Source organism: Hemitrygon akajei, chromosome 8 (assembly GCF_048418815.1).
Source record: "Hemitrygon akajei chromosome 8, sHemAka1.3, whole genome shotgun sequence".
Taxonomy (NCBI): domain Eukaryota; kingdom Metazoa; phylum Chordata; class Chondrichthyes; order Myliobatiformes; family Dasyatidae; genus Hemitrygon; species Hemitrygon akajei.
This window is the reverse complement of record NC_133131.1, coordinates 94,585,601-94,599,420: the sequence shown is the minus strand read 5'-3', so window position 1 is coordinate 94,599,420 and position 13,820 is coordinate 94,585,601.

Here is a 13,820-nt window from a genome sequence, read left to right as displayed (position 1 = left end):
GCATCTGGAACATATTTCCTGCCTCTATCTTGTCCAATCCCTTAATAATCTTATATGTTTCAATCAGATCCCCTCTCAATCTCCTTAATTCCAGCCTGTACAAGCCCAGTCTCTCTAACCTCTCTGCGTAAGACAGTCCAGACATCCCAGGAATTAACCTCGTGAATCTACGCTGCACTTCCTCTACAGCCAGGATGTCCTTCCTTAACCCTGGAGACCAAAACTGTACACAGTACTCCAGGTGTGGTCTCACCAGGGCTCTGTACAAATGCAAGAGGATTTCCTTGCTCTTGTACTCAAATGTTGTTCCTTAAACACTTCCCAATCATCTGTCCTCCCACTCACCTTAGCTCTGTCATATTTCCTTTTTTTTAATGCTATGCAATCTCTGACTTCCTTTGTCAACCACTGTGGCCCCTTTCCCCCCTTTGAATCCTTCCTTCTCTGGGGGATAAACTGATTTTGCACCTTGTGCATTATTCCCAAGAATACCTGCCATTGCTGTTCCACTGTCTTTTCTGCTAGGCTATCCGTCCAGTCAACTTTGGCCAGCTCCTCCTTCATGGCTCCATAGTTTCCCCTGTTCAGCTGCAACACTGACACCTCCGAGCTGCCCTTATCCTTCTCAAATTGCAGATAAAAGCTTATCATATTGTGATCACTACCTCCTAATGGCTCCTTTACTGCAAGATCGCTTATCAAATCCTGTTCATTACATAACACTAAATCCAGAATAGTCTTGTCCCTGGTCGGCTCTCGTACAAGCTGTTCCAAGAATGCATCCCGTAGGCACTCTACAAACTCCCTATCCTGTGGTCCAGCACCAACTTGATTCTCCCAGTTCACCTGCATGTTGAAATCCCCCATAACTACTGCGATATTACCTTTGCCACATGCCAATGTTAACTCCCTATTCAACTTGCACCCAATATCCATGCTACTGTTTGGTGGCCTGTAGACAACACCCATTTGGGTCCTTTTGCCCTTACTGTTCCTCAGTTCTATCCACACAGACTCTACTTCTCCTGACCCTATGTCCCCCCTTGCAAAGGACTGAATCTCATTCCTCACTAACAGGGCCACCCCACGTCCTCTGCCCACATTTCTGTCCCTACGATAGCACGTATACCCTTGTACATTCATTTCCCAGGTCTGATCTCCCTGTAGCCATGTCTCCGTTATCCCAACAACATCATAGTTACCCATTTGCACCTGGGCTTCAAGCTCATCCGCCTTATTTCTGACACTTTGTGCATTCAGATATAGAATTTTTAGCCCATTTCTCCTCTCTCTGTTTGAATCGCTGCCTATTGTGCTTAACCCAGCTCCCCGAACTCCCATTGGGCTATACGCCCCTAGAATTTTGTTGTCCTTCCTAAATTTACTTATTCTTTCAACACATTTAACTCCATGTTCCGTCAGACCATCCCTCTGTACATGAGTCCTCCTTATCACTTGTTCCGCCCCACCTTCCTCTACTACACACTTAATATTCCGGAACCGTGTAGTCCCCACCTGTCCTTTATTCTTCCTCTCGCTATCCTCTCTCACATTCTGGATCCCCGCTCCCTGCAAATTTAGTTTAAACCCCCCCAAGAAGCACTAGCAAACTTCCCTGCAAGGATGTTAGTACCGCTCCAGTTCAGGTGTAAACCGTCCCTTCGGAACAGATCCCACCTTCCCTGGAACAAAGCCCAATTATCCACAAACCTTTATAACATTTTATACTTTCTAATAATGTTGCTATGGTGGCTGTTGTGAACCACCTGCTGAGCTCCTCACCGTTAGACCATAAGACGAAGGAGCAGAATTAGGCCATTCGGTCCATCAAGTCTGCTCTGCTATTCCATCATGGCTATTTATTATCTCATCAACCCCATTTTCCTACCTTCTCCCTGTAACTTTTGATGCTTTGTCTAATCAAGAACATATCAACCTCTGCTTCAAGTATATCCAATGACTTGACCCCCCCACAGCCGTCTATGGCAATGAATTCCACAGATTCTCTACCCTCTGGCTAAATAAATCCTCCTCATCTCTGTTCTAAACGGACCTCCCTCTATTCTGAGGCTGTGCCCTCTGGTCCTAAAATCTCCTACCGTACAATATTCGATATTTTTCAATGAGATCCCCCCATTAGTTTTCTAAACTCCCACAAGCATAGGCCCAGAGACATCAAATGCTCCTCGTACATTTATGCTTTCACTCCTGGAATCATTCTCATGAACCTCCTCTGGACTTTTTTCAAAGTCAGCACATCTTTTCTTTGATAAGGGGCCCAAAACTGCTCACATTATTCCAAGTGTGGTCTAACCAATGCCTTAAAAAACCTCAACATTACAGCCTTGCTTTTATATTCTAGTCCTTTTGAAATGAATACTAACATTGCATTTGCCTTCCTTACCACTGACTCAACCTGCAAGTAAACCTTTAGGGAATCCTGCACAAGGACTACCAAATGCCTTTCACCTCTGATTTTTGAACTTTAATGAATTATTTAGAAAAAACTCTAAGCCATTTTCCTTTTACCAAAGTGCATGACCAGGCATTCCCTATACTGTAGTCCCTCTTCAGACTCCCTTCTTCCTCAGCACCACCTGCCCCTCCACCTGTCTTTGTACCATCTGCAAACTTGACCAAAAGCCATCAATTCCAACATCCAGATCATGAAAAGAAGCAGTCCCAATACCGACCCATGTGGAGCACCACTGACGGCCAGCCAGAAAAGAATCCATTTATTCCCTCCTGCCAGTCAGCCCATCTTCTATCCATGCTAGTATCTTTACTGTAATACCAAGGGGTGTTATCTCGTTTAGCAGCCTCATGTATGGCACCTTGTCAAAGGCCTTCTGAAAAATCGAGTAAACAACAGCCTTTGACTGACCCTCCTTTGACCCTCCTTGTTATTTTCTTAAAGAATTCCACAGATTTGTCAGGCAAGAATTCCCTTGAATGAAACCATGATGACTTTGGCCTATTTTATCATGTGCCTCCAAGTAGTTCAAAACCTTATCCTTAAAAATGGACTCCAACATCTTCTCAACCACTGGTCAGGCTAACTGGCCTATAATTTCCTGTCTTTTGCTTCTGTCTCTTCATAAAGTGTGGAGAGATATTCCAAATTTTCTAGTGCCCCGGAACCATCCCAGAATCTAATGATTCTTGATAGATCATTACTAATGTCTCCACAATTTCTTCAGCTACCTCTTTCAGAACCCTGGAGTGTAAGCCATCTGGTCCTGGTAACTTATCTATCTTCAAGCCTTTCAGCTTCCCGAAGAACCTTCTCCTTAGTAATAGTGCATACAGTCATCTCTGCTCCCTGAAACACTCAAATTTTTGGCGTTATCACTAGTGTCTTCCACAGTGAAGACTGATGCAAAATACTTATCAAGTTTGTCCACAATTTCTTTGGCCCCATTACTACCTCTCCAGCATCATTTTCCAGCAGTCCAATATCCACTCTTGTCTCTCTTTTACTTTTTAAATATCTGAAAATAAAACTCTTATGTTATTGGCTGGCTTACATCTTTTCTTTCCTTAAGGTTTTTTTTATCCACTTGCTTTCTGTTGGATTTTAAAAGATTCCAATTCTCTAACTTCTCACTAATTTTTGCTCTATTATATGCCCTCTCTTTTGCTTTTATCCTGTCTAGGCCTTCCCTTGTCACAATACCTGCTTCACTCTCCCTTTTGAATAATTCAACAACTTTAGGATGTGATGCACCATCAATAACTCACGCCGAGACTTAGGAAGTGAGATATCGGCTTTTATTGACTGAAGAATAACACTACATCCTGGGGAAAATGAGGGAGAGCAGCAGGCCACAGTCGCCTTTATACAGGGGTCTGTGGGAGGAGCCACAGGGGTAGTCAGCAGGGTCTTGGGAGGAGCCACAGGAGCAGTCAGACAGGTATATCTAGTTCACCACAGGATGTATCTATCCTGGACCTTCCCAATTGCTCCAGACAATCCAGCCATCATTCCTGCTAGTGTCCCCTTCCAATCAACTTTTCCTCTCTCCTGCCTCTGTAATTCCTTTTACTCCACTGTAATACTAATACATTGGATTTTATCTTCTCCCTCTCAAACTGCAGGGTGAATTCTACCACATTATAATCATTGTTGCCTAATGCTTCCTTTACTTAAGCTCCTTTATCAAATATGGTTCATTACACAACCCAATCCAGAACTGCCTTTCCCCTAGTGGGCTCAATCTCATAGGTATTCCAAAATTCCCTCTCTTGGGATCCAGCACTAACCTAACTTTCCCAATCTACCTGTATATTGAAATCCCCATGACTATTGTGCATGCCTTTTTTCCATACCTTTTCTATCTCCTGTTGAAATTTGTATCCCATATCCTGATTACTGTTTGGAGGCATGCATATAACTCCTATCAGGGTCTTTTAACCTTGTAGTTTGTTAATTCTACCCACAAGGATTTTACATCTTCCGATCCTATGTCACCTTTTTCTAAAGATCTAACTTCATTTTTTTTTACCAACTCCACCCCCTCTGCCTGCCTGCCTGTAATTTCAGTACAACGTGTATCCTTGGATTTAAGCTCCCATCTTCTTTCAGCCATGGCTCAGTGATGCCCACAATGTCACACCTGTCAATTTCTAACTGCGCTACAAGATCATCTATCTTATTCCATATACGACATGCATATTGAAATATAACACCTTCAGTCCCATATTTGTCACACTTTTCTATTTTTCCTCCTTGTTATACTTCACCTCATCTCACTGATGGCAATTTTGCCCTATCATCTGCCTGTCCTTCCTCACAGTCTCACTACACACTGCTTCTACCCATCCTCCGCCCTATCACTCTGGTTTCCATCCTCCTACCAAATTAGTTTAAACACTCCCCAAAGGTTCTAGAAAACCAGCCTGCAATAGTATTGGTCCCCCTCGGATTCAGGTGTAATCTGTCTTTTTTGTTCAGTTCATATCTTCCTCAGAAGAGACCCTAATGATCCAAAAATTTGAAACCCTGCCCCACGCACTTGTTCCTCAGCCACTTATTCATCTGCCAAACCATCCTATTCTTACCCTCACTGGTGCGTGGCACAGGCAGCAATCCAGAGATTACTATCCTTGAGGTCCTGCTTTTCAGCTTTCCACCTAACTCTCTATATTCTCTCATTAGGACCTCCTCTTTTTTCCTACCTATGTCATTGGTACCAATATTTAGCCAAACTTTTATTCATCTTTTATGTCAGAACCAGGGAGTGAGCAGGTTGTGCCTCCCCATAATTATCCTGGAGGAATGGAATTTGGTTTGCTTCTTATCGCATCAGGGCTGGGGCGGGTGTGGCCTCAACACTTAGCCATGTCCAGACACAGAAGACTGCCCCACTGTTCCACAATAGGATGGGCTGATGCCCACAGACCTTTGCAAACAGTCCACAATTAATCTGCTCTCTCACAGTCACTTACCTGGGCCTACAATCATCGATCCGGCCACACACTCCCATATTGTACAGCCGCAGCTGTCTTCCTCCTCCCGCTCTCTTCCACTCCATCTCCTTTCCAGATCAAGCGTTTAGACCCAGGCTAGGCCTGGATGTGAAGGACTGAGCTGGTGCTTGGCAACAAAAAGTGGAATAAAGGCATTCTTGTGGAGGCCAAATAGTGGAAGTCCACAATTTTCTAAAATTGCAAATTGGGTAAACCTTTAAAAACAGAAAGGAGGCTGATACTAAGCACCACATTATTATTCTTCATCTTTTAAATGTTAATTTTGTTGTCTATTGGCAGGAATTTTCTCTACCTCAGTGACCCCTTTGTTGCGTACCCTTTGTACCTAGTAAAGTGGCCACTGAATGTATATTCATGGTCTTCTGCTGCTGTAGGGTTAAGGTTTGATGTGTTGTGCATTCAGAGATACTCTTCTGCGCACCACTATTGTAATGTGTGATTATTTGAGCTACTGATGCCTTCCTGCTAGCCTTCCAATCTGGCCATTCTCCTCAGACCTCTCTCATTAACAAGGCACTTTTGCCTACAGAACTGCTGCTCCCTGGATATTTTTTTCTTTACACACTATCTCTGTAAACTCTTGGGTCTGTTGTGTGGGAAAATCCCAGGAGATCAGCAGTTTCTGAAATACTGAAATACTCAACCACCCCATCAGCGGTACCAACGATCATTCTTAGATCACATTTCTTCCCCATTCTGATATTTGGACTGAACAATTGAACCTCTTGACCGTGTCTGCATGCTTTTATGCAGTGTGTTACTGCTACAACACTGGTTAACTAGATAATAAGATAGAAGTGATTACAACAAACGGAGGACGAGACCAAAGTGGATTTGAAAACAAGGTTGAAAATATTAAATATGAGGTATAATTTGGTTAGCAAACTTTTGACGGTCAGTGGTGATGGGTGAATATGGTTTGGTATGAGTTAACATTTGGGCAACAGTAGTCTGATGCAGCTCAGTTTATTTTTGGTGGAATTCTATTTTCCTTGGTCCCATGAATAGTTTTTGGTATCTGCCTAAAAAGAGGAAGAGGGGCTTAACCCAAGCTTGGATGGTAATTTTTGCATGCTGTTTCCAAACTTGTAATAGCGACTAGACTCCGTGACCTATTTGCAGTTAGAGAGTGGCTAAGGAGCATTGTTAACCCTTAAAAACAAACCAGTGAGATCATTAGAGGTTGGTTGTAGTAAGTCACTGCACCCAACATTAAATGCTGCACTAACATACATTATACATTGCATTTGTCTCCTGCAGGCAGTATGCAGAAAATGTTTTCATTTCTTTCTGCACATTAGAGTAGTTACTTAATCAATAATAATTTCAAAGAGTGGATTTAATTGTTGTGTCCATTTCATTTAATGACCTGCAATTTTTTTTTTCTTTATTACAAATTCATGTGAAAACTACCACAAATTCGTATAAGATTTTGCTAATTTTATACAAATTTGTGGTAGTTGAAAATACCCTATATGGTAATAAGAAATTTATCTTTTGTGAAGCAGGGAAGTCCCGATTCTTAATGTGGGGCATAGCCTATGTGACATAATGCTGTTACACAGTGGTAAGTATAAATCTGCCTCATAAATTACCTGAAAAAATGATAGCAGGTTAAGCTGGTTTAGTAGGTTGTCAACTCTACCAAGGACCTTGAATGTTTTTGAAATTCCCTGACGTTCACAAATATTCAAAAACATTCAAAAGCTATTAAAACAGTGAGCATATTAAAAACAATGAAACATATTACAATACTGAAGCGAAGACCTTGAAAACATTAAAATAATTAGAAGCATTTAAATAAGCTTAACCTTTTTTAAGAAATGCAAATTTCCAATATGGTGCTTTGCAGTCATTCCTCTCCACTGAAAGTTATGGACTTACTGTTCCTCTGGCAGGGCGTTTCAGTCGACCAAATCTTCAGGGCAGCAATTTTGTACTCTGCCACTGGACTCTGTGAGGAGCCCACTGTCCTTTTGTACTTTGAAATCTTCCTGAGAAGAAATCCAACAAGTTTGGATTCCACATACGTATCAGAATCCTGCATTTTGTGGCCAATAGTTCAGTGCTGAATTACTGCCATTTGACAGCAAGTTCTGAACAATTATTTATTACTTTTCCAATGGCGTTGTTTCATGGACAGTGAAGTATTTCCATTCTGTTTTTTACAGAGAGCAGAACAACTCTGTTAATTGTAAGAATTTTAGCTGAATATTTAATTTCACCCTCTAGCCTATATTTGACACAAGTATTATTTTTGCACGATTTTAATCTATTCAATATATATATACTGTAAATTAATTTATTTAATCATTTATTTTTTCTTCTTCTTCTAGATTATGTATTGCATTGAACTGCTGCTGTTAAGTTAACAAATTTCACGTCACATGCCGAATAAACCAGATTCTGATTCTGACTCCATAGACATCCTATGAAATTGCAATAGGGGAAGTAGGGTAGTTAAAGATGTTACCATAAACCCAAGGAAGATAATAACCAAATAAATACTTTAGGTGGAGTCTCTTTTTAAAGAGAGTATTGAGAATGGAGTACCTCCTGCCATGCAGTACTGTTGAAATTGAGAGCCTTGACTATGGAGCTGTTCAGTTGACATATTCAGAATGAGGATCTGTTTATTATCACTGAAATACAGGTATGTTATGAAATTTGTAGTTCTGCAGCAGCAGTACAGTACATACATAAAATGCACTATAAATTTCAATAAGTAATATGTAGTAAATAAAAATACCGGTAAGTAGTGTAAAAAGAGACCAAAAGTGCTGAGGTAGTGTTCATGGGTTCAGTGTCAGTTCAAAAATCTGATGGCAGGAGGGAAGAAACTGTTTTTAAATGTTGTGTGGGTGTTGTCAGGCTCCTGTACCTCCCCTCCGATGGTAGTAATGAAATCAGGGCAAGTTCTGGGTGGTGAGGGTCCTTACTAATGGAGGCATCACTACCTCCACTTCACTTCTTCTTCCTTGATCTCTCTTCATAGGATTTTCATGATTCCTTTCTCAAACTGGAATGAGTAGAGGCTGGTGATGAATTCTATGTGTGTTCGTCAATTGTCGCTGAGTTTTCCCAGCCGTAGCAGATGTAGCACTATTTCTGGGGAATTGATAGTAATCAGTGCATTCACAGATGTCTTGTAAGCCATGACTCTAACCAAAACAGACAGTCTCAGTGAAGGCATGATAATCAAAGGAAGATGGTCTCATTCCACCAATAATTCTCAATCCTTCTAGCTACAATGCTGCACATTGCCTCCAACAAATTCCTATGGGAGTGGAGCTAATCTTTGGAATGGGAAACTATTTGACCTACACCCCAAAACCTCAGCAGACAAACTTGCATTTCTGTATCCTTAGTGGCCCAAATCCAGGTATTGTCAGCTCATTCACTGAAAAATATGAGAGGTGGCGCCTAATGCTCAACATCCACAAGACAGGGAGCCCCTGCCTAGTACCCTCTTCAAAGTTTCAAAGTACATTTATTATAAAATATGTAAGTTTATACAACCTTGAGATTCGTTTGCTTACAGGCAGACACAAAGCAAGAAATCTGAAAGAAGCCAATTAAAAATAAAATAAGGACCAACACCTGCAGAGAAAACAAATAAAACACAAATCATGCAAACAATAGAAGTGAGCAACAACACTCGGAACCAAAATGAGTCCTTAGATCCGAAACCCCAGAGCAACCTGGAGTAGGCCCAAAGCCTTGGTATCAGTCCATAATACTAGAGGGCACGGAGCACAACAGCCGGACCAGTCTTCATAGCCTGAGTGGTATGGAGAGAGGAGAGAACATTGTGGGAGAGGAAGTGGTGGCTTTGCAGTCTATCTGGGCCAATATTAAATTGCCCAAACAGTGTATTGTACCTCGCACTGAGACCCAGGCCTCAGCAGAGCAAAACACACTGGGCCTAGACCATGCCACCTAGACCATATCACTCTGGGGCCAGATTTTGCCGTTCTCGATTTCTCCAAATCAGCACAGTGCCCAGAGCGACTCAACCTCGCACGTGGGCCAGTTGTACAGGCATCGGAAATCCCCTGCCTCCACTTCTCCTCTCCGAATGCTCACTCCATCTGTGTCGCTTCTGCAATGTACCAGCATGGCTCTTCCCTCGTTCACTTTGCCTTTGCTTGCCACTTCATAGTTTGCACTGATAATTTACCACAGTTTACTTCAGAAAAGGTGCTATTAGTAATTATTTTTGTCAAATTTCTTGCCTCTTGAACCAGCAGTGAGCTGTTGCATGCGTTTGGTGATGCCATCTTAATCCCTCTTGTGTACAATACCGGTCTACAACAATAAAGATTCATGGTGAAACCCTGGAAAAAGTGGACCACTTCTTATATCTTAGGATCAGCTCACAATAAAGTGAACATGGATCATAAAATACATTTTCTCCCTCAATGTAAAGGTAGAGCTTTTGGTTAATTAAGGAAAACACTGCTTGAAAATCAAGACCTGGGGCCTGTCAGAAAAGTCTGTCTATTTCTGAGAGCTGGGCTACCTATACCAGGCAACACAGGGCAATGAAAAGATATGACCAAAATGGTTTTCACAAAATTCTCCAAACTCATAGTAAGGATACACAAGATAACATCAATATCCTCTTCCAGGCTATTAGTTATATTCAATCAGCTCTGTTGTGCAGGTCAAGTTATTCACATGACTGAAGCCCTCACTCTGTTTCAAGCTCTGTCATGAGAAGATTACCAGGTGCACAGAGGTGCAAGTTCGAGGATATGCACAAAATCTCCTTGAAAATACTATTCTATCCTCATCGTATCTTGGGAACCTTTGACCCAAAAACACTCAAATTTAAGAAGAAAGCAACTTATTCTTAACCCCAAAGAACTGGCTAAGATGCAGGAGAAGGACAATTAGGAGAAATCAAAAACAAATACCTGGCAACTATAATGTAGTCTTAGATGGAGTAACTGCTGCGCTTCCTGCCAATTGTCCTGTGGTGTTGAGTAGCCATCTTGGCGATAATTGAGGCCTTGACAATCTTACCCACAACCCTACAAAAATTTAAGTAGAGGACAGAGGCGAGTACCAGGAATAGGCTGCCGGCGGGAGTCTCAGAAGCAGAATTGCTGAAACCTTTTTGAAATTCTTGACGAGGAGTAGAATCGCCCAAGCCTGGAAGGAAATAGGTTGTGCTGGTAAGCATGAGATGATGGGCTGAATAGCCTGTTAGCTTTCTACATGACTCTTTGACTATATGACATGTTACATTTGCAGAAATCAAGAATGAGTCTCCTGCCACCTACTTCCCAATCGATGAAAATCATTCTCTTGCTAAAAGTATGTCGTCTCAACCAACACATTTAAAATCTGCAATTGATAATGATCTTAAAAAAACACACCACTTACAATGCAAATCAGGTCTATTTTATTAACATATTTTAAAATTAATAGTACATAAGCAAAATATGGATTTATGGAAGGGTAACCTAACAGCAAATTAGTAAAGGATAGATTAAATCGGGTCCCTTTTTCAATTTTCAGCTAATTATTGTACCCTGCTAAATCACCACCTGATGCCATTCATCTTTCTTTGCAGTACTTATTAGTGGACAACTCTCTTTGGTCTTACAGACATTTGTTTTAAAGCATTGGGTGAGCAGAATGAATACTGCTCTGTTGTTTATTATTGATGCTGGTTGTATCAGTTTGTGTGGTTCCCTCAAGCACCGGGGCAGTAAAATGAGGCCCATGTGCCATTAACAGCTCGTTCACAGTAACATCCTCTAGGACTTACATGTGCATTTTGACCAGGTTAAGCAATATAACTTCAGAGCCAACAGCACTCAGCTGTGTAGCAAAATCATAATTTTATGCCAAGGGAGAGACTTGGATGGCGATGCTACTGATTTTGTTCTGTGGTTAATATTGCTTTAAGGAAAATGGAAACTCAAGCCCCATGGCTTAAAATTTAATCAGCAAATTTTAGTAGACTAAATAGTACTTCATTAAATTTTTGGTTTCAGTAAAATGGGAATAGTTTACTGATATTAAGCTTCAACAATTTAAATAGGATTGATAACAATACACAAGCTTCCTCTTTTGCAGTAATACAAGAGCTCAGAGCATTCAAGCATTAAATTATGAGTGCCCTGTTGCATAAGCTTCACTTGTATTCCCATGTGTGCAGAGATTTAGGAGTGTTTAGAATGTGAAGAACAAAAATTCATAAAGGAACATGCATAGAAATTATTCCCTCTGATATTTGAACCAATAATAAAAGGATATGTTCTTAAAATAACTAAGCTATGAGCGAGAAAGCAGAATGCAGTTTTAAAATTATATGGATAATGGAAATTTGGACTTCGCTAGTCCAAATGCTGTGAGTGCTGTTATGATTGTAGCTTTTAAGATTAAGATTGATAGACTTTTTTGTAATGTGAGGATGTCAAGAGATAAGGAGCTCAGACAAGTACCTGAAATTCAGATTCAATCACCAATTATCTATTTACCTGAACTTTTGTTCATGAAGCACATCAATATTCTAGATGCATTGGAGATTATTTGTGTGGAATTAAAAATTTAATAAAAGGCAGTATGAATTTGGGATAAACATTCATATTGAAAAGTATAGCATTCAGGGGAATACTCCCCCGAAAAATTTGACTGCCAACAAAATTAGTGGCAACTAAATAAGTTCAAGCTAGCTGCAAAAAAAATCATTGGGATGGTGAGGCTTTTATATTCTCTGATCATTATCTCAATTGTTACTATTCCAATTTAAATTTTCTGGAACTGACAAGCATCTTTCTATTTCTAATGACTAATACTGTCATCACAAACATCAGTTTTGCAGGTATTCCATCATTAGGTGACTGAAAAGATAGTTTTGTACTGAGAAAGAAATGCTACTTCAAATGCATTTATTTTATTAATGTGCAGCAGTCTTTGTAAATATTGTAAACTATTTCTGTGACTTTTCTTTCACTCTTTTATGTTTCATTTTTTCCATATCCTTGCAAAGTTAATGTCCAAATGAAAGGAAAAGAAAAGAAATAAGACATACTTTAAATTATAGTCATAGGTGTCCTGCAATGAGAACTGCTTGCAGCCAAAGCAACAAAAATTGCTCTGCTTAACAGAATCTGTGGATTTCGCTTCCATTCCAAAACGAGAAGAGTAAACTAAGCCCGAAATCCTCTGAACAAATAATGAAAAAAATGCCAATATAAATAAAATGTGACTTACAAAATGTGGTCAGAAAAGATTCCATCATGGGATCCAAATATTGCTCAAAGATTTTACCAGAAGAACTGTAACCATTTAAGCATACTGACTGAAATGTTGCATTGGCATGCGGTGTATTATATGCAATTGACAATTCTATAAAATAACCAAGCCAGATTGAAACCTCATTTATTTTTTTACTGAAAATATATTATCCTAGTATGACAGCTGGGTTTCAGTACATTTTGAATTTTCATAACTGAATTAAATTGCAGGGTACACAATGTAACTTTAGTGCACCTCATCCAAACCACATTGTTAGATCCAGCTTTAAATATGTTAAACAGGGTATAGCAACAGCAGTTTCACAAATGCTGGCAAATGGCTACTTTAGATCACTTTAAATGTTTTCCAAACCTAGTTTCTGGAATTGGGAACTGGAAAAATTGTGATCGTTTCTTAATTTTCAAAAAGCCAAATGCTATTGACAAGCTCAATGAGGAAACTGAGAAGTTAAGAAAATGTTTTCTGATTATTTAAGATTGAATTGAATGATTCACCATCATGGTTGATAGATGATCTCAAAATTATTACAAATGACTGTGTCTTTTTTAGAGCTGCTTGACATCTGTGTCTATTTAAAAAGAAAATATCTGAAAATAGCAAAAGTGCAACACAGGGGTGGTGTGAAACTGATTTATATAACCAGTCACTGGGCATCTGGACATTGTCAGTCAATTGTAAAGCTTGTTCAATGGTGACTGCGATATTTATAGTCACCATGTGTCTTTTAAACAAGAATTAAATTGTCTGGCATGGCCTACACAGCTTTTCAATTAGCTTGCACCATAAGTAAAATCTAAAATGTGGTTATATATTAGCACAATCAGGGGTTCTTAAACAAAAAAACGAAAACAAAAACATATTCCTAAATCCTATAATCCTATTAACAGTGTTTCATTTATCAGTGCTACTCCTCTGAGAGGCTTGGCATAGTTTCAGATTATGAGAACAGTAAACCAATTGAAGCAGTGGTCAACATCTGGAGAGGCAGACCACTCTCTGCTAGTGGCTAAAATTGGCAGCTTTTAATGTCTATTAGAGACCTCATTGAACACGAT